Source organism: Dromiciops gliroides, chromosome X (genome assembly GCF_019393635.1).
Source record: "Dromiciops gliroides isolate mDroGli1 chromosome X, mDroGli1.pri, whole genome shotgun sequence".
NCBI classification, from domain to species: Eukaryota; Metazoa; Chordata; class Mammalia; order Microbiotheria; family Microbiotheriidae; genus Dromiciops; species Dromiciops gliroides.
This window is the reverse complement of record NC_057867.1, coordinates 5,685,461-5,706,314: the sequence shown is the minus strand read 5'-3', so window position 1 is coordinate 5,706,314 and position 20,854 is coordinate 5,685,461.

Here is a 20,854-nt window from a genome sequence, read left to right as displayed (position 1 = left end):
TAAATTAGGCCCAATGGCAAGAAAATCTTCCTAAAAATGAGAGCTGGCCACAAGGGAAACTGGCTTCTTCCAGAGGTGGTAGGTCCCCCTCCTTGAAGGCCTTCCAGCAGAGGCCGGAGCACCAGCCCTTCTCTGGCTAGATTGCACTTGAGGGCCACTGAGGTCTTGTCCAACACTCAGGCTCCATGAGCTCACTCATGGCTGGGCAGCATCTAGGTGACAGAAATTCTAAGACCATATGATTAACTTACAGAACTAGGGCAATAGCAAACTACCAAAGTTTTACTTTGTAAAACTAGATATAAAAATAACAAAATATACTTGGAGGAACAAAATGTCAAGAATTTCAAGGGAAATCATGAAAAAGGGGGCGGGAAGCGGACCTAGCAGTACCAGATATCGGCACAAGTATTTGGTACTGATTAAGCGAGAGACATTGTTCGGGAGAACAGATTAGAGACATAAGACCTAGATAGAATTGAAAATATTAACTTTAAGAGTTTGATCAATTCAAGGACACCAACTATGGAGGTAAGGCCCCACCATATGCTGGGAAAGAGGACAGCAGTTTGGCTTAACTAACATCACCCACCATGATAAGCTGCCCACATTTCCATGACCTAGTTTTGAAATGTCATCTCATAAACTAATTAGAAGAGAAAGGAACTTGATACCTTTCACATTTATGGCTAGGGGAAGAGGTCTTAAAGGCCAGAGAACATCATAAGAAGCAAAATTAATCATTGTAGGACATCAACAGGCACTTCTCAAAAGAACCATTGCAAGGAATCAACAGTCATGTGTAAAAAAGCAAGAGAAAAGCAAATAAAAAACCTGTGAGGTTTCATTTCACACCCATCACAGGGGCAAAGATGAACAGAAAAAGGAGAATGGCAATTTTGGGAGGGGATCTGGGAGGAGAGTCACATTAATGCATCGTTGGTGATGCTATGAATCGGTCCAGGTATTCTGGAAAGTTTAGAACGAGATCCAGAGAGTCACTAAGAAGTCTATACTTTGACCCAGGAATGCCAATGTTGGGCCTATACCCCTAAAAAGTCCAAAGAAGGAGCCAAAGGGTTCCTCTGTACAAAGCCACATTTTTTTTATTATGGCGAAGTGGAAATGAAGTGTGTACCTATCAATTGGGAAATAGGTGAAGAAATGATTGTGATGATATTGAGATGTATATCACACACACACACACACACACACACACAAAATGAAACATTACATAAGAAATGATTGATTAGGGGAAAATTAGGAAGCCTTATGTGAACTGATACAGAAAGAAGTAGAACGAGGAGAATAAGTGATATCAAAAATTATTCTATGCAATATGTGAACTGCACTGTAAATTATTTTATGTAATGACACTGTAATTAATCATTTACACATGGACAAGGAACTTGAAAGACTTCTGAAACAGTGCAAACCACCGGCATTACCAATAGAGCCTTGGAAAACACAGCAGCACGCCCCAAGTGCCTCCCCACCACTCCTGGCAGAAAGCTGAGACTCAAGGTACACCAGGGAACAGGGCATTTCAGACACATACTGACACAGCGTGGAGTGGGGCTGCTAGACTGTCTTTGTTTGTTTCCAAAGAAAGCCCTTCTTTTTGGTGGGGGGGGGGGAGGGAGAGGGAGGTGTAGAGTGGTAAGAACAATGAACCTCACAAGGAAGAAAAGGGAAAAAGGGGCCTCAATGAAGAGGTTTTAAAGAGGGAAGTTGTGAAGGAGCTGGTCCCGTTCGATTCATGTATACTTGTAAAGAGCATCTATAATCAACTTCACAGATTAGTATATGAGCCTCTCACTCTTTTTTGTATATGAAAATGTTTGTGTTGATCAAGGTCACAATAAAACAGAGGAGAGAAAGAGAGGGGGGGAGGAAAGAGAGAGGAAAGAGGAGAGAGGGAGGGAGGAAAGAGAAAAGGAGAGAGAGAGGAGAAAAGGAGAGGGAGAGAGAGGAGAAAAGGAGAGGGAGAGAAGAAAGGAGAGGGAGAGAAGAAAGGAGAGGGAGAGAAGAAAGGAGAGGGAGAGAAGAAAGGAGAGGGAGAGAAGAAAGGAGAGGGAGAGAAGAAAGGAGAGGGAGAGAAGAAAGGAGAGGGAGAGAAGAAAGGAGAGGGAGAGAAGAAAGGAGAGGGAGAGAAGAAAGGAGAGGGAGAGAAGAAAGGAGAGGGAGAGAAGAAAGGAGAGGGAGAGAAGAAAGGAGAGGGAGAGAAGAAAGGGGAGAGGGAGAGGGAGGAGAGAGGGAGAGGGAGAAGGAGGAGAGAGGGAGAAGGAGAGGGAGGAGAGAGGGAGAGGGAGAGGGAGAGGGAGGAGAGAGGGAGAGGGAGAGGGAGAGGGAGGAGAGAGGGAGAGGGAGGAGAGAGGGAGAGGGAGAAGGGGAGAGGGGAGAGGGGAGAGAGGAGAGGGGAGAGGGGGGGAGGAAAGAGAAAAGGAGAGGGAGAAGAAAGGAGAGGGAGAGAGAGAGGAGAAAAGGAGAGAGAGAAGAAAGGAGAGGGAGAGAAGAGAGGAGAGAGGGAGAGGGAAAGGGAGAGAGGAGAGAGGAGAGAGGAGAGAGGAGAGAGGAGAGAGGAGAGAGGAGAGAGGAGAGAGGGAAAGGGAGAGAGGAGAGAGGGAGAGAGGGAGAGAGGGAGAGAGGAGAGAGGGAGAGAGGGGAGAGGGAGAGAGGGGAGAGGGAGAGAGGGGAGAGGGAGAGAGGGAGAGGGAGAGAGGAGAGAGGGAGAGGGAGAGAGGAGAGAGGGAGAGAGGGAGAGGGAGAGAGGAGAGAGGGAGAGGGAGAGAGGAGAGAGGGAGAGAGGGGAGAGGGAGAGGGAGAGGGAGAGGGGAGGGAGGGAGGGAGGGAGAGAGAGAAGAGAGGGGAGAGAGGGGAGAGGGAGGGAGAGAGAAGAAAGGGGAGAGAGGGAGGGAGGGAGAGAGAGAGAAGAAAGGGGAGAGAGGGGAGAGAGGGAGAGAGAGAGAAGAAAGGGGAGAGAGGGGAGAGAGGGAGGGAGAGAAGAAAGGGGAGAGAGGGGAGAGAGGGAGGGAGAGAAGAAAGGGGAGAGAGGGGAGAGAGGGGAGAGAGGGAGGGAGGGAGAGAAGAAAGGGGAGAGAGGGAGGGAGAGGGGAGGGAGGGAGAGAAGAAAGGGGAGAGAGGGAGGGAGAGGGGAGGGAGGGAGAGAAGAAAGGGGAGAGAGGGAGGGAGGGAGAGAGAAGAAAGGGGAGAGAGGGAGAGGGAGGGAGGGAGAGGGAGAAGAAAGGGGAGGGAGGGAGAGGGAGGGAGGGAGAGGGAGAAGAAAGGGGAGAGGGAGAGAGAGGGAGAAGAAAGGGGAGAGGGAGAGAGAGGGAGAGAGAGGGAGAGAGAGAGAAGAGAAGAGAAGAGAGGGGGAGAGGGAGAGAAGGAGAGAAGAGAGGGGGAGAGGGAGAGAAGGAGAGAAGAGAGGGGGAGAGGGAGAGAAGGAGAGAAGAGAGGGGGAGAGGGAGAGAAGGAGAGAAGAGAAGAGGGAGGGAGAGGGAGAGGGAGAGGGAGAAGAGAAGAGAGGGGGAGAGAAGAAAGGAGAGAGGGGGAGAGAAGAAAGGAGAGAGGGGGAGAGAAGAAAGGAGAGAGGGGGAGAGAAGAAAGGAGAGAGGGGGAGAGAAGAAAGGAGAGAGGGGGAGAGAAGAAAGGAGAGAGGGGGAGAGAAGAAAGGAGAGAGGGGGAGAGAAGAAAGGAGAGAGGGGGAGAGAAGAAAGGAGAGAGGGGGAGAGAAGAAAGGAGAGAGGGGGAGAGAAGAAAGGAGAGAGGGGGAGAGAAGAAAGGAGAGAGGGGGAGAGAAGAAAGGAGAGAGGGGGAGAGAAGAAAGGAGAGAGGGGGAGAGAAGAAAGGAGAGAGGGGGAGAGAAGAAAGGAGAGAGGGGGAGAGAAGAAAGGAGAGAGGGGGAGAGAAGAAAGGAGAGAGGGGGAGAGAAGAAAGGAGAGAGGGGGAGAGAAGAAAGGAGAGGGGGGTAGAGAAGAAAGGAGAGTTGGTGATATAAGAAAGGAGTGGGTGGGAGAGAAGAAAGGAGAGGGGGGGGAGAGAAGAAAGGAGAGGGGGGGAGAGAAGAAAGGAGAGGGGGGGAGAGAAGAAAGGAGAGAGGGGGAGAAGAGGAGAGGGGGGAGGGGGAGAGAAGAAAGGAGAGAGGGGGAGAAGAGGAGAGGGGGGAGGGAGAGGGAGGGAGGTTTGAATTCTGGATGGGGGAGGAGGGGGAGGGGGTAGGGGTGGGGCAGCTGAGCCTTAGTGAATCCTGTAGGAGGCAGTTCGCTACACTTACTGCTGTTCTGCAGATCTCCAGACAGACTGACTCCTTACCTATTCTGAGAAGTCAGAAGCCTGCCTGGTCACTCTCCTAGGCCGGACCCTTGAACTGCACCTTCACCAGGCCAGACAATGGACCAAGGTAAATGGGTGGGGGTTGGGGGAGGGGCATAGTGGGGAGGCACAGACAGGGCCAGGGAAGACTGAACCCCACAGGGCAGAGGAGACCTGAAGGTTCCCAGAGTCCCATTTTCTAAAGGGAGACTGAGTCCCACTTGATGGGGTAGTGAGGGGAGGGTCCTGAGGACTTTTTTAGAGAGGGGGAAACTGAGGCAGGTTAGACACTGAGCACCCCAGGGCATAAATTCAAGAGTTGGGGGACTTCAGTCCAACACTCAGCTCATTTTGTGGAGGCAAGAAATTGAAGTTCACAGAGGGCAGCTCTCTTGTGATCACTAACCTTGAGTTGGCACGAGGGCCCAGAGAGACCACCCAGCTCAACCCTCAACAGGGCATGAAATTGAGCTCTAGTGAAAGAAATGCTTGAACTTAGGGATCAGACCTGCAATCAGACTTTTTTGAAACAACTTGATTTTTACAAAGAGGGAAACTGAGACCCAGCGAAGGAAAGGGAGTTAGGATCCAAACTTCAATGTGAGCAACAAGGCCCTTAGAGTCCATCAAAAGGGAAAATTGAAGCTCAGAAAGGGAGTGGCCCTTGGTCAGAGATGGGGAGCTGGAGACTGCCCTTGGAGCAGTTCAACCTTCCCACTTGATAGGAGATGAAACAAAGTCCCAGAGACCGAGTGTGTGCGTGTGGGGGGATTGATTAACAAAATGCCACAGTTGGGGCAGGTAGGTGTCGCGGTGGATAGAGCACCAGCCCTGGAGTCAGGAGGACCTGAGTTCAAATCCGGCCTCAGACACTTAACACTTACTAGCTGTGTGACCCTGGGCAAGTCACTTAACCCTAATTGCCTCACTTGAAAAAAGAAAAAAAAGAAAAAAAGAAGAAAAAATCCATCAAGTCCAGTGCTCAGCCTCCTGGACATAGGGGAAATCTAAGGTTCACAGAAGGAAGAGGCCTTTAGGATCCCACACAGACATTCAGACCAGGAATCTGAGATGAAGCAAGACAGAAGGTGATCCAGCCTCCCAGAATGTCAGAGCAGGGAACTTGATCCATAGAGCACAGCAAAGCCACTCCCTCAGCCCCTTTTTACCAAAGGGAAACTGAGGCCCAGACAGAGGGAGTCACTTAGAAATCCAGAACATGGGAGCTATAGCCCTCCCTGAGATAACATCCAGTCCCACTCCCTTATATGACAGCTGAGGAAACTGAGGCTCAGACAGAGGGAGTCACTTAGAAATCCAGAACATGGGAGCTATAGCCCTCCCTGAGACAACATCCAGTCCCACTCCCTTATATGACAGCTGAGGAAACTGAGGCTCAGACAATATCATACCTAGGACCAAAATTCAGGGGAGGAAGTAGTCTCCCAGTCTTTACACAGGATTAAAATGATGGACAGTTGGCAGAAGACACTTGGGATCAGAGAATTTCAGGGTTCTTCGTATGGGCCTGACAGATCAAAGAGTTGTAGCACCACCCCCTCCCCACACACCTTGTGAATGTGGTCTCTTTACCTTCCCTCCATTCTCCTTAATCGTCCTATATCCAATAATAATAGCTAACATTTGTAAAGTGCTTACTGTGTGCCAGGTACTTTCCAATTATTATCTCACTGGATCTTCCCACAACCATTCGAGGTAAGTACTGTTATCATCCCCGTGTTACAGATGAGGAAACTGAAGCAAAGTGACTTATCCAAGGTCCCACAGCTAGGGCGGATCTGAAGTCAGATTTGAATTCAAGTCCTCCTGATTCCAGGCCCAGCCCTCTATCCACTGAGCCACCTAGCTCCCATAGACCTTGAACAGCAGTTCCAGTACAGAACTGAAACCTCCCCCTCCTTTGCTGTTCTTCAGTTTTCCTTGAGTTCGGGCTCTTCCTTGGTGACTTAGAATAGTTGGACTTTCCCTCCCTCCTGGCTCTTCAACCTCTTCCAGAATGAAATGATCATCGAGGCAGGTCCTTTGCCTGCCTCCAAAGTCACATCCTCAAAGAACTGCCAGGTTTTGGACGGCGCTGGTAGACAGCCAAAGGGCTCCGGATCTGGTTTTGTTCTGGGCAATGGGGAAGCGTTGTTGGGCCCTGGTGGGGGAAGGGCTGGGCTGGGCCCAGAGCTAGGCTTTAGGCAGGGGACTCTGGTGGCCTGCCCAGGCGGGACTGAGGGGAGCAAACCTCAGAATGGAGACAGCAGCTAAGAGGCCCGGAGAGGAACCCAAGAGGGAGGAAGGAAGGAGGGCTGCCCCAAGGTGGGGCTGTGGGTACTGAGACAGGGAGAGAAAACTCAGCCCACCTTGTCTGCTTGACAAGGTCGAGTGAGTCTAGAGAAATGGGAAAAGCAGAAATGAATGAAAGGGGCTGAGAGAAGGTGAGGGAGCCAGAAAGAGAGAGAGAGAGTGGGTGCCTTAGGTGCTTGCTCTACATTCAATGCTCTGTGCATGTGTTTTGCAAGTGAACAAAAGACCTATTTTTTTGATCATTGAACGAGAGGAGTCTAAGCTTATCCTCTGTACACTTTCTGGTCCCTACTCAAGGAACAAACAGAACAGGGACACCACACATGCACCTTGTCCAGGATCCACGTGGTTGTCATTTCTTCTCTGATGTTACTAGAGTTGGAAAGCATTTCATCCCATGTAGTTTACAGATCCTGAGTATAGTATCCTATATGGTGACAGATTACAAAAAAACTTAAACATGTCCAGTACATGCTGTGGCTTGGGCTACAGTGATGGGCCAGGTCTATTACCATCTGTTTGGTCACTATATTATTATTATTTGGGAAGTATGTTTGTAATAATAATAATAATTATAATAATTATTATTATTATTGTTATTATTATTATTTCCCACTATCAGGTAACATGTCTGACAGAGCCAAAATTGGCTTCACTTCCAAGAGTGAGCAGCCAAGTCGAGAGCCCAAGTCTTCCCAAGTACAGAATGCTGATCCCCAGGCTGTGAAGCAGGAGTTTGTGCACATTAAACAGAAAGTGGATGCTCTGCTTGATCACCTCGAAAAGTTTATGAAAGAACCAGCGCAGTTCCACGACATGATGAGAGCAAAGGCAGCAGAGCAGGAGCCAGGCGACAGAATCCTGAAGAAACCCAAGACAAGCGAGGAGACAGAAGATGCAGAGGATGACAATAGAGGGGCAGCTGGTGGAAACCAGGCTTAGGAGGGGCCAGCCTGGAGGAGGAAGAGGACCCTGAAGATCCAGGTGGCCAGGACCAGCTGGGGCAGTTCCAGGATGAAGCAGCAGCAGCAGCTGCCACCACCACCACCAGGGCCACCAGCACTCCCTGTGACCCTAAGGCCTCATCCTGGGGCTGGCCCCATCAGGTCCCTCCCTTGGTATCTGAGCATGTGCTGCCCATGTCCTCTGTCTTGGCCTCTCCAGGCTCCTTACCTGCTCTCCCTCCACCCTTCATGCTTTCCCACTTCTTGCAAGTCTCCCAAGAGGTAGAGTGAAGCCTCACTAGTTTTGCTTCTTTAACTCTGACACTTTTATGCAGTCGATAATTAAAAAAAAGCAAATCGCTCTTTTTGCAGTTTGGCTTTGCTTTGTTTGTTAAAGGGGGGGGCCGTTGGGGAGGAGGGGAAGGGAAATCCTGGAGTTGGGGGAGCCTCTTTCTTGGAGGGAGGACCTAGCATGGCAGAACAGCCAGGTAAGATGAGGTCTCAGGGGATGGCCTGGACACTGGCCTCACTGGCCTCAGTGGCCTGGAAAGACTCACCCTCCCTCACACCCAGTCACCCTGCCCAGGCCCTCTTGGATAAAGCCCCAACCAGGGCAGGGACCTGGGGCCTTTGCCTCAGGGAGCCAGCAGGCAGGGGCCATGTCTCAGCTGAAGCACTGCCCTCAAGCCAAGCTGGGGGGGCACCATCAGGGGCCTGCCCCTGGTCCCACATCCTCTCCCCCACTGCCTCTTCTGGAGGCCCCAGTCCAGCTGTCTGCTGTAAGGGAAGCCTTTGTAAGGCCTACTGCAGCCTCACCCCCTCCGAGTCTTGTCTGGGTCCTTAGCTCTGGGAGCTCCTCTTCCCACAAAGCAGCCTCCTGAGGGGACAGCACCAAGGCATTGGGACCAGGAGTGCAGCGGGAGGAAGGGGGGGGACAGGGACAGGGATGGTGGGGCATTTGGCCCAATGGGCCTGAGCAGTGGCCACAGCTCTGGGGAGTTGCTTGTGCCCTTGGCCACTCTGCTTAGGGGCACGGGGCAAGTCAAGGTCAGAAGGGGACCTGTAGGCCCCTCCTGCCTGAAAGCGGGTGTGGGGGCATATGTTCACCCTTTTTCTATTGCTACCAGCCCCCAGGGCTGATGGGTAAAAACAAAACAAACACAAATGGGGTGAGTGTGTGTGAGTGTGAGTGTGTGTGTGTGTGTGAGTGAGTGAGTGTGTGTGAGTGTGTGAGTGAGAGATGGAACTGTTCACTTCCATGGCAGAGAAAAGCTTCAAGTTGTACTGACCTCAAACAAGTAGCCAGGTCCTTATAAATGAGGGTCACTGGGATCATTTGTGGGGGGCATCCAGCCTGCTTCAGTCCTGGCAAAGCTTCATTGCTCTGGCAGTGTGGGTGATCTGTCTGGGGCTGGAGCTGAGGGCCTGGTTGGAGTTTGAAGGATGGGGGGGGGGGCGCTGATTAGGGAGGACTGAGAGAGGCAGCTCAGGAAGGGTGGCAGTCCTATGGGAGACATGTTTGCAGGTATGGGAAAGGCTGTCCTGTGGAGGAGAGATGCGTTTTCTTCTGCTTGGCCCCAAGGACAGAGTTGGGAATAGAATATGAGAAGAGGGGCAGGGAGAAGCTAAAGTGAGGAGGGAGGAAGGCGGCAAGCTGACCGGCTCAATGTAACAAAACAGTTTCTATCGATGAGAGCTGCCCAAAAGTAGATGATTGTACATTCATGTGGGTTCAGAGCTTTTTTTGGGGGGGGGCAATGAGGACCAAGTGACCTGCCCAGGGCCACACAGCCAGTAAGTGTCAAGTATCTGAAGTCGGACCTGAACTCAGGTACTCCTGAATCCAGGGCCGGTGCTTTATCCACTGCACCACCTAGCTGCCCCTTGTAATATCTTTCTGACAAGTTGTATGATCCCTTTACTGTCTCTGGGCTGAAAGTTCCCAAAGTTGTTGGTGGTGTGCTGTTGCTGCCACTGCTGTTGTTGCTGTCTTGTGTGTGGGCTCTATCTTCGTGTTACAGACTTCTCTTGCCAAACTCTTACATTTTTGAAGCCTGGAAAAATTTCTCATCTTTATTTTTTGTCGGATCTGCTGTTCCAAAATTTGATTTGAGATGTTATTTTTAGATTGTTTGGAGGGGAATTTGGGGAGAGTTAAACTGGGTGGCTGCCCCTTATTATATACACGTCAGGATTCATAAACATGTCAACAGGTTGAACTGAATAAGATGGAATCCACTCAGGAGAAATAACAGATTTGTCAGGGGAAGTTAAAAGTTATCACTTCACCAGTCTGGGTTGGGGAAAATATGACTAGATGTCTGTTTATGGGCCCAGTTCTGGAGTTTGACTTAGCTACAAGCCCAAGAGGAGTCACCATTGTGTGATGTGGCCGTCACCAAAGAAATCCCATTTTGCCAACACTGAAGTGAATTTGCGGGTCCAGGAGTGGGGGAGTGAGCATTCCTGTCCCCTGCTGTGCTCAGGCTCCATCTGGGGTGTTGGGCTCACTTTGGGGGACCGAGTTTAGGAGGGACTGTGAAACATTGGAGTATGTCCGGGGGAGGGGGAACAGGATGGAGAGTCACATCATATGAGGATGCTGCTGAAGATGCTCAGAATGTCTGGCCTTGAGAAGAGATTAGTGGCAAGAAAGGAGGTGGGGGACATGTTATCTTTGTATTCAGATGGTAGAAGGACACTCATGGGGAAGAGGCGACAGCCTTTTTCTGCTTGGCCTCCAGAAAGAGGAATGAATTGCAGTTTTGATGTTGGAAAGAAACTTAGAAAAGCCCAAGGTTGAACCTCCTATATGTTACCTGAATGAGGATTTTTTAACCTTTTTGGTGTCATGGTGAGAGGTCAACAAGGTGGGAGTTGGGAGAACTAAGGGGGGGGCAATTAAGGTGGGGGGCAGGGAGCAATAAAATAATAATCAAATAATCTGACCTGCCTAATCTGGAAACTACAAACCTTTAGGAAATGTCCCACAGTACAGTTCGTTTCCTTTGTAAGCATTTGTATTTCATTTTAGACTTTGAAAAATCAAAAATTCTGAGGAGTCTCTAAGCTCCCCCAGACTTCCCAAAGAGTCTACGACACAAAAAAAGAAAAGGTAAAGAATTCCTCCTCCAAGTGCTTTGCTTTTTGACTTTTTTTTTTGTGGGGCTGTGGGGGTTAAGTGACTTGCCCAGGGTCACACAGCTAGTAAGTATCAAGTATCTGAGGCTAGATTTGAACTCAGGTACTCTCGAATCCAAGGCCAGTGCTTTATCCACTGCGCCACCTAGCTGCCCCTTCCAAGTGCTTTGCAAACTCTCAAATATAGCAAAACACCATTTTGGCTTCTCCAACTTTGTCCCAGCTTGTCATTTCATAACAACATGTAGCACCGCCCCCCCACACACACACACAAAGCACCACTAGCTAATATTTATTTATTTATTGTTGATTGATTGATTGCAGGGCAATGGAGGGTAAGTGACTTGGTAAGTGACTTGCCCAGGGTCACACAGCTAGTAAGTGTCAAGTGTACTCCTGAATCCAGGGCAGTGCAGGGGAGAGGGAGAATTCTATCTCCCAGGAACTGAGGGAGGAAGTTGATTCATTTGTGATTATACCTGTCAAAGTAGATATTTCTGTGTAAAAGTCACTAGGGCCATTTGTTAGTGGGGTGCAGAGGACCATCCCCCCACCCTTGGAGAAACACAGTAAGTTGGGACTGGAGCCATTTGCAGAGAGCCTAGACACCACTACTCCCCTCCCCTTAAGGGGACCAGAGATGAAGCCACCTAGCTGCCCCCTACTAGCTAATATTTATACAACACTTACAAGCCACAGTGCCAAAGGTCTTACAGTTATAACCTCACTTGAGCCTCACAACAACCCCAGGAGGAAACTAACATCATTGTACCTTTTTATAGATGAAGAAACAGGCAAAAGTTAAATTACTTGACCAAGGTCACAAACTCTTACCCTAGGTCACAGAACTAGAAAGTATCTTAGGAAATTTGCATTCAAGCTTTCTGACTCCAAGCCTAATGCTCCACCCACTGCAGCACCACCTAGCTGCTTACCTCAATGTCAGCCTCATTCTCCCTTACCCCCAAATATTGCCACATCATTTTCCCTCTTCTCTCCTCTGACACCATCACCCCATGGTGCAGGCCCTTATCACCTCAAGTCTCAATTACCACAGTAGCTGCTGGGGGGGAGGGGCAGTGATCTTCTTGCCTCAGGTTTCTTCCCCCTCCAGTCCCCCCTCCAACCAGTCACCAGTGATTTTCCTAAGGTGCGGGTCCAATCAAGTCACAACCCTACTCAACAATACACTCCCAGTGCCTCCCTCTTATCACCAAGAAAGCCCCCAGATTCCTCTCCTTAGTTATTGGAGCCTTTCACAAACCCATTCCTTCCCATCTCCTCAACCTTATTACTCATTACTCTCCTCCACTCACTCCATGATGAGCCACACCAAACAAACTTGCTGTATCTCACACACAACAACCCGTCCCTCACCTCCACAGCCCTGAACCAACTGGCCAGGTGTTTGAGATGCTGAACCACCTCACCCACCTGCAAGTCTTGCAAGACGCACCTTCCGCAAGGAAGCATCTGGACTTTCACTCCATATCCCTAACCCTTAGCACAGGGTGGGACAGATAGCTCATTGCCTGACTGGTCATTCAAAAAATCTCCCAACACACATCAGCAAGTCTTTTAAAATAGTCTTACAAAATTGCCTAGGGCAAGGATTTGAACCCAGACCTCCTACCTCCAAAGCCTTCCCTCTGTCTTTCTTCCCTTTTACCTAATTAAACAGGAATGCCCAATTAATAGCATTAAAACTGCAGTGATCATTTTTGTCTTTGTTTTAAACAGTCAAGAGTTCTGACGGGCAGCTAGGTGGTGCAATGGATAAAGCACCAGCCCTGGAGTCAGGAGGACCTGAGTTCAAATCCAGCCTCAGACACTTAACACTTACTAGCTGTGTGACCCTGGGCAAGTCACTTAACCCCAACTGCCTCACTAAAAAAAAAAAAAAAAAAGAGTTCTGGCAGAGGCCAGGTTACTCTTGGCAACTCGTTCAAGAGTGGGAAGCAGGGTCCTGCAACCAAGTTCTCCAAACTGAAAGGTGATGAATGACCTGTACACCATCAAGAAGGAGCTCATCAAGATTAAGTAGAAAGTTGATTCTCTGCTGTCTGCTGTGAAAGGAATGGAAACCAAAGCAAAGCATCAAGGCAAGAAAAGGGGGAGGCCATCAAAGAATCGAGGCAACAAGACTGAAGAAAACAGCAGCCACCAAGAAGAATTATGGGAAAGGTAGAGGAAATGGTCTGGGGGTGGGGAGGGGGAGGGGCAAGGGGAGGGAAGCTCTCCCAGCTCCCAGTGGCAGGAGGCCATCCCCCAACTGTCTCACCTCTGAACCGTCACTCATTTCCACGCTTTACTGTCAAACCTTTTGACACTTCCTGAAATCTCTTCTCTCTATGACAGGTTTGTTCTCATGTTTCAGTAATGTGAGACCTTGGATAAGTAAGTCTCAAGGCTTCAGTTTACTCCTATGGAAAAGTGAAAGAGGTTTTTGACTCAATTGTTTCAAAAATCTTTTCTACCCACAATCCTTTAATTCCACATACTTGAGTCATCCCTGGTCAATATAAAAAGGGAATCGAGTTCTCTGCTCACCCACCAGCCAGATCAAGTAAGTTGTTGGATGCAAGGGCCTTTGGGAGCCTTACAAACCAAAAACTGGCTTCCTGTCAATTCCTAACACATACACTGCCTCCCTTATCGTTCTGTTGACAGGCAAGTCCAGCAATGGCAAGAAGGCCACTGCTTCCAAGAGCGGGCCTGCATCCAAATCCACCAAAGGAAAGGGCTGTCATCAGACAGAGAAGAAGGCAGGAGTGAAGGCTGACAAAGTGAATGCGCTGCCCCAAGAAGCAGAAGGGCCGCAAACCCACCAAGAAAGCCAAGGTAAACATGAAGGGGGTAGCCAAGGTAGGCAGCATCAGCAGCCGAAAAGGTGGCACTGGCAAGGCTGTCTAGGAGGGGCCCACCTGGAAGAGGAAGACACAGAAGACGGAGGCCTAGGGGACCAGCTGCAGTGGCCCAAAGATGCTGGAAACAAAGGCATTGCTGAGGAGCTCCAACGCAGCAGACACACCGTTCAGGATGAATAGCTGCCCCCTCCAGCTCCTCTGGGCCTCCCAGAGTGCTCCTCACTAGCCTCCCTAGAGCACCTGGGCCCTATCCTAGAGCCACCTCAGTATCCTCGAGCACAGGCTCACAATGGTCCTCCATCTGTCTCTCCAGGCTCCCTCCCTAGTTCAGCTCTGGCCTGCAAATGTCTATTTCCCACTAAAAATGAATTCAATTAAGACCACTGAATTTCCCCTCATTAACTTAGAAAGCATGTTCTGGCATAAAAAAAAATCATTCTTCATTCCGCAGTTCTTTTTTTAAAGGGAGATGCCAAGGAATGGGTAGGAGAATGAAACCCAGGAAATCATAGAAATTTCTGTCCTTCAGAACACACTACAGGAAGGTGTCAAAGAACCCTATGGTCCAGGGGAGACAATGCAAGGGTGGGGGGACGGCTGCCCTGGAGGCTGGCCCCTTCTTACTCAGGCCTCCCATACAGAGCTCCTAAAAATCAATCAATAAACATTTAGTCAGCACCTACTATGTGCCAGGCACTATGCTAAGTTCTGGGGATACAAAAAGAGGCAAAAGACAGTCCCTGCCCCCAAGCGCCTCCAAAAAACATGCAAAGATATAGACAAGGCCGACTCTACTCAGAAGAAATAGGAAATAACTGACAGAGGGAAGGCCCTAGAATGGAGGGGGGATTTGAGTTGAGACTTAAAGGAAGCCAGGGAGGTCAGCCGTTGGAGTAGAGGGGGGAGCAAATTCGATGTCTGGGGGTCACTGAGAAAGAGCTAAGACAGAAGGTCTTCAGCCTCACTGGATCAAAGGGAGCGTGTCAGGGGGGAAGTTGAAGAAGACTGGGAAGATAAGGCTGGCAGGTGGTAAAGTGCTTTGAATGGCTAACAGAGCATTGGACATTGGCTCCTGCAGGCCAGAGGGAATCAGAAGGACACTAGTGTTTTAGAAATGGAAGCTAGATTAGAGGAGAAGAGGCAAGCAGACCTAACAGCAGCTACTGCAATAAAGCAGGAACAACATGATGAGACCAAATTTCTGGGCATCCCCAAATGTTGCCCTACAGCCACAGATATGCCTTCCTGTCTGTCCTCAGCACCCACAAGAAAGCCTATGCCCAGGAGGGCACTTCTCCCACTAGCTGCCCCACTCAGGTGAGTGCTCAGTGTGCCTAGAAGGACAGCCTGAAGCCAGCACAGACCTGCCCTGCCCGGGGCACATATCCCAAGCAGGGCCCTGTAGGGATGGTGCTCCTGATAAGGGTCAGGACTGCTGGACAGACAGCAGACAGCAAGGGGAAGGAGGGACGGGGGAATGCCCAGGGAGAGTGGCCTCCAACCTTCCCTGGGCACAGGCCCAAGCTCAGAGCTCAGCATTGGCAAGGATCTCTGGCCTGGTGAGAGATGGCTCCCTGGGTCTTGGCCAGGCCAAACCACACACCTGTGGCCTCAGGATGCTACCATAAGAGCCTGCCCCCAGCCTCCTGGGGATGCCTTCCTGCAGTCTAGGTAGCTGCCCACCAAGGCCCTGAGCCCCAGGCACGTGGGGGAATTGGGAGCAGGAGGAGGGAGGGAGGGCTTGGGATGGGGAAGGTGAGGGACTACATGAAATGCTGAGGTCTGGGGGCCAGTGGAAGGAGAGGGTTGAGAACTCAGAGTAGCAGGATGAACTACAAGGAGGCTGTGTGCCCCCAGACCTCCCTGCAGCCTCACTGGGCTGTGGCCCATTTGCCCATCATCTGGATTTTCCAGGGGAGGTCCCTGCTGGCCAAAGCACTCAGAAAATGGACTAAATGCAAGTGTGTGTGGATGGTAGGGGAGGCAGCAGGGGGCAGGGGGCAAGGGCCCAGCCCAGGCCCCGGGTCCCTGGCCCCAGGGCTCTGACCCTGGCCTTGGCACTGAGGAGCTGGAGGACCTGGGGCCTGGCCTCTCTGGGCTCCCCTTGCCTCTGGACAATCAGAGGGCTGAAGTCAAGGATGTCCAGGGTCTCTTCCAGGTCCACCATTCTGAGGCCAAATGGCCCGTGGCACTGACCTTGGACAAGCCCATCCTCTCTGTGGGCCCCAGCAGCTGCTGAGGGGCTCGGGATGCCCCAGGGCAGTTCCAGGTTGAACATGCTCTGTTCCCCTGAGCTGGGGGCCAGTGTCATGGCCTCTGTTCCCCCTGTGTGAAGTACCCAGAGGCAGAACCAGGACAACATCAGAGGACATTCCATGAAACATAGGAGATGTTAGCGTGTGTTTTTCAGGGAATCAGCTCTCCCAGGGATCCCCCCTTGGGCCTGAGGGGCCCCAATTCCGCTTGAGTTGGACACCTCTCCTGATGGTCTCTAAGGGCCTGGACTCAAGCTCCCAGAGACCAGGAGGCCAGAGGGAAATGGCAACAAAGCACATCTTCTGCCCCTGCCGCCAGCCCGTGCCGGCCCCCCTGGGGCCTCCATGTTCTGGGACTCTCCTCCCTGGACAACAAAGGGCTTGTGTACTGCCCAAGGGAGCTCCTCTGGGTGGCCTGGGCACATCCACTGAGGGAGAGTGGGCAGAGATGTGAAAGCAGCCCTGCTCAGACCCACCTGTGGAGGTAAAGGCTTAGAACAGAAGGCTCTGGGAGGGATGGAAGTCCAGCCCTGCCTCCTGGCCAGGAGATGGGCCCAGCAGAACAGTGGTCAGAGACAGGCAGGCCTGAAGCTGCTCAGGCCCCAGCCCTGCCCATCGCTAGGCAGGGGGGAGGGCTGGGGGCCAGGGCCCAGTGGGCTCTGAGATGCCTTGGCCTACTTTCTTCTTGATACAAAGAGCAGGGCTGCTGAGCCCCACGCTTCCTGCCAACCATGAGACTTCACTCCCTGCAGATTTCACAGGGACACTGGGTACGGACAATTGTTGCCACCCTGGCCCTCCTTAGCTGCTCCAGGGCTCAGATTTGTTACTCTGCCTTATCAGGGCTTGCTTGTCCCAGTCCTGGGCAGGGGAGGAGGAAGGTCCCTGACCCTGAGAACCCTTGAGAATGGCCAAACTGTCCCTGGCTTGGGGCTCTCCCATCCTTGGTTTGTAACACAGAGCAGCATCCTGACCTTCAAGGCTAGGGGGGCGGGGCAGGGGGGCTGGGCAGCAGGAGGGGGCCCGAGGAAGACCGCTCCAGGGGAGAAGGAAAAGGGGAGCAACAAAGGCTCAGGGGCAGCCTAGCCCTAGCCCCCAGTCATGGTTAAGCATGGCCTCTCACTGGGGCAGAAGGAGATGGCCTGACTGGACCCAAGGGGCCAGGTTCAATGAGGGAGAGGTCAGCGGGCCCAGCTGATGGAGGCCTGACACAGGCAGCCTAGGGAGCTGAGATGTGTTAGCAAAGAACTGAATCAGGTGGCAAGGATGGGGCACTGTGGCCTAGCTCACAGGCCCTTACTCAGATTCCCAGCTGGGAGGGACACCAGAGGTCCCCAGGGCCAACCCTATGACTTGGAGGAGGAGGAAGCTGAGGGAGGCCCAGAGAGAGGAAGGCCCCTTTGCCTAAAGTCCCACACCTAGTAAAGGTCTAGGTGGCCTTTGACCCCAGAGGAACAAGCAATCAGCAGGGTTGAGAAGCAACATGAGGCTGACCCAGACGCTGGGCTCTAGGGCTCTGAGGACAACTTGGCTGAAGGTCCCCAAGCACCTATGCCTGGCCCTGTGGCATTCCCCATTTCAGCAGTGACTTGGACCCCAAAAAGCCCAGATGCCAAGGTTTTCCCAGTTAGCAGATGAGCCACAGCTGGGAGGGGGAACCATCACTCTGCAATGACAGAGCCAAGATCCCCTAAGATCTGGGCAGCCTGGGAGATTGGGCTGAATCCAAACTGATGAAATGGACTGGATCAAAACGCAACTTAGGTTGGAGAAAACAACCTCAGCAGTGCAGGAGGGAGAGAGGGCAGTCCATCTGAAAAAGATTCAGTGATCTGAGTGGGCTACAAGCTCCCTGAGCATCCATCAGGAGTGAGGCCCAAAGTGGCCAAGACCTCTGGGGCTATGCTAATGGGCCTTAAGGGAAGCATGGGGCCCAGAAGGAGGGAGGTGAGGGACCCAGGTGGGCCTTAAGGGCCCAGGCCAGGCCATACATGGAGAAGGGTGTGCCCTTCTTGGGGCCTCAGTCTGGGGAGGCCAAGGAGGAGCTGGACAGTGTCTGGGGGGTGGGGAGAGCCTCAAGACTGGGGCCTTGGGCTATGCTTGGAAGGCTCTGGGCCTGTGTGCGCAGGGGAAGAGAGGCTTAGGAGGGCAGGGGGCCTTGGGCAATAGGGCTGACTGCTTCCTTCAGTCTCTGAAGGGCTGGCCCAGGGAAGAGGGCCTAGTCATTTTGTGCTTGGCCCTGGGGGGCTGACCCTGGCACAGTGAGCAGAAGGGCCCAGCACCATTGTGGGTTTGATGGAGGGGAAGGCCCCCATCCAGAGAATCAGATCCCCCCCAGCCCAGCCTGCCCACCCCGAGTGCAGTGGCCCCCTCAGCAGGCAATGGGCTCACCCCTTGGAGGTCTGCCCAGAGAGCTGATGGGCAAGGGCTTTGCCCTGGTATTGGGGGCCAGGGGAAGCATCATCTCCTGCACACTTTGGGCCAGGCTGAAGCCCCTTGGGAAGCTGACATGCTGGGCTTGTGGGCTACTCCCCACAAGGGGAGGCCTTGCCGCTCTTTCCCCCTTAGTGAGAATGACTGGAGCGGCCCCATTCCAGTTGGGAAGCAGCCAAGACCCCTTGGGGACAGGCAGGGGCAACTTCTCTGTGGCACTTCGGTGCCCAGGTTCTGAAGGCCCCTGCTCAGCTGGGCTATTGGAGGGGCCTTCCCCTGGGCCTTGGGGCAGCCAGGGCCTGAGCTGGAGGGGCCCCTTGCCCCAAGCTGGGCTCATCTGGTGCTCTTGACCTCTTTCCTTCCCCTGCAGCCTGCTCACCCAAGTGCTGGGGAGCTGTGTGGTCCCTGTGTTCTTTGCAGGGTTTTACAATGAATCAGACGTTTTCAGGTTCTCTCCCACTTGACCCCCACAAGACCCAGTGTTTGTCTGGTGCTGGGGCGGGGGTGGGGAAGAGGGCTGAGCAAGGTTCCCAGGGTGGGGGGAGGGTCTGGGAGGGCTGGGGTTTGGGAAGATCTCTTGAAGGAGGCAGGTCAGGTTGAACCACAGGGGGCAGAGAAGGTTTGAGGGGGTCACGTGAGATTGCTCTCTTCAACCCCTGGAAGGGCTGACTTGGGGAAAGAAGGTGTGGAAAGTTTCTAGGGGCTGGGGGAGTGGGCGGGAGGCAGGGTGCGTGGGCGGGAGGCAGGGAGGCAGGGTGCGTGGGCGGGAGGCAGGGAGGCAGGGTGCGTGGGAGGGAGGCAGGGAGGCAGGGTGCGTGGGAGGAGAGGGTGGGATGGGGCCCATCTTCGAAATATCCAATAGGAGATCGACCTTGCATTTCTTGATGTTGCTAACTTCTTCCTTCGCTACATAAATACAGGCAGAGGCTAGCAGTTAGTCAATGTGCTGGCTAGGTGTTCATGGGTGTGGCACTTCATATCGCAGGCTTTGAAAGCATGAGCTCAGAACTAGAAAGGGGCCCAGGAGACATCCAGGCTGACAAGGATGACTGGGTCCGGCCCACCCTGAGCAAGGGGACCAAGGACAGCCGAGAAGGCAGCCAGGGAGCCCACACTCCCAAGAAGGTGTCCTTCCAGGGTCCTTCTCTACTGGGTCCTCACTCAGCTGCAGGGGCCACTTCAGCGGACAAGTCCACCAGCTCTGACCCTTCCGTGGAGACCTCAGTGGGTGAAGAAATGGAGAAAGGTAAATGACCGTGTATGAGGAGGAAGTCCCTGAAGGCTGGAGATTATTTTATTTATTTTATTTTATTTTATTATTTAATTTAATTTAATTTGGGGGGGGGGGTGAGGCAATGGGGTTTAAGTGACTTGCCCAGGGTCACACAGCTAGTCAGTGTCAAGTGTCTGAGACCGGATTTGAACTCAGGTCCTCCTGAATGCAGGGCCGGTGCTTTCTTCCCTGTGCCACCTAGCTTCCCCCTAGAGCCTTAATTTTTTTTTTTAAAAGGAAGGGTTCCAGAACTCTTGTGGCTGACACAGTCGTATTTTCCTTCTCTTGGGGATGTGGAGCCCTCAGGGTAGAGATCAGAAAGCCACTGGGGAGCCCTCAGGAAGCTCAGGTATCCGAGTTCTCAGAGCTTATGGGGACAGTCCCAAATACAGCTTCTTTGCAGAAAGGTTATTGGGGGACACTAAGGCCAAGCTTTCACTTCACCACAGAAGGAAACCAAGGGAGGTTCAGAGAGGGCAGTTAGGCAGGAGACAGGGCCCTGTGAAATCATCAAGTTCATGCTTGTTCTTCATTTTACAGAGGTAGAAACAGAAGCTAAGTAGGGGGCAATTAGCCTCTCAGAGGGTCAGTCCAAAAATCAGGAAGTGAATCCAGAGCCATGCCACAGGAGGGAGGGAATGAGTCCTTTAGAGACCACTGAACCTTGAATCTTCCTGCCCCTATTTTACTCACAGCCAGAAACTGGGGCCCAAAGGTAAAGGCAGTTAGACATGGACAGCTTGAGAGCTGGGCTCAGAGCCCTAAGACACCCTGGGGCCTTAGATCTTCATTTTGTATGGGTAGAAATGAGGGAACCCAGTAAAGGTTTCCTAAAGGAGATGGGGAGGGGCAGCTAGGTGGTGCAGTAAATAGAGCACTGGCCCTGGAGTCAGGAGTACCTGAGTTCAAATCCGGCCTCAGACACTTAACACTTACTAGCTGTGTGACCCTGGGCAAGTCACTTAACCCCAATTGCCTCACTAAAAAAAAAAAAAAAAAAGGAGATGGGGAGGGGCACAGCCTAGAGGGAGAGGAAGATAGCCAAGGAAATCCAGATGAGGGGCCATGGTGGGCAGGTGTTGTTGGGCTCTGGTGGGAGAAGGGCTGGGCTGGACCCAGAGCTAGGCCTTAGGCAGGAGACTCTGGTGGCCTGCCCAGGCGGGACTGAGGGGAGCAAACCTCAGAGTGGAGACAGCAGCTAAGAGGCCCGGAGAGGAACCCAAGAGGGAGGAAGGAAGGAGGGCTGCCCCAAGGTGGGGCTGTGGGTACTGAGACAGGGAGAGAAAACTCAGCCCACCTTGTCTGCTTGACAAG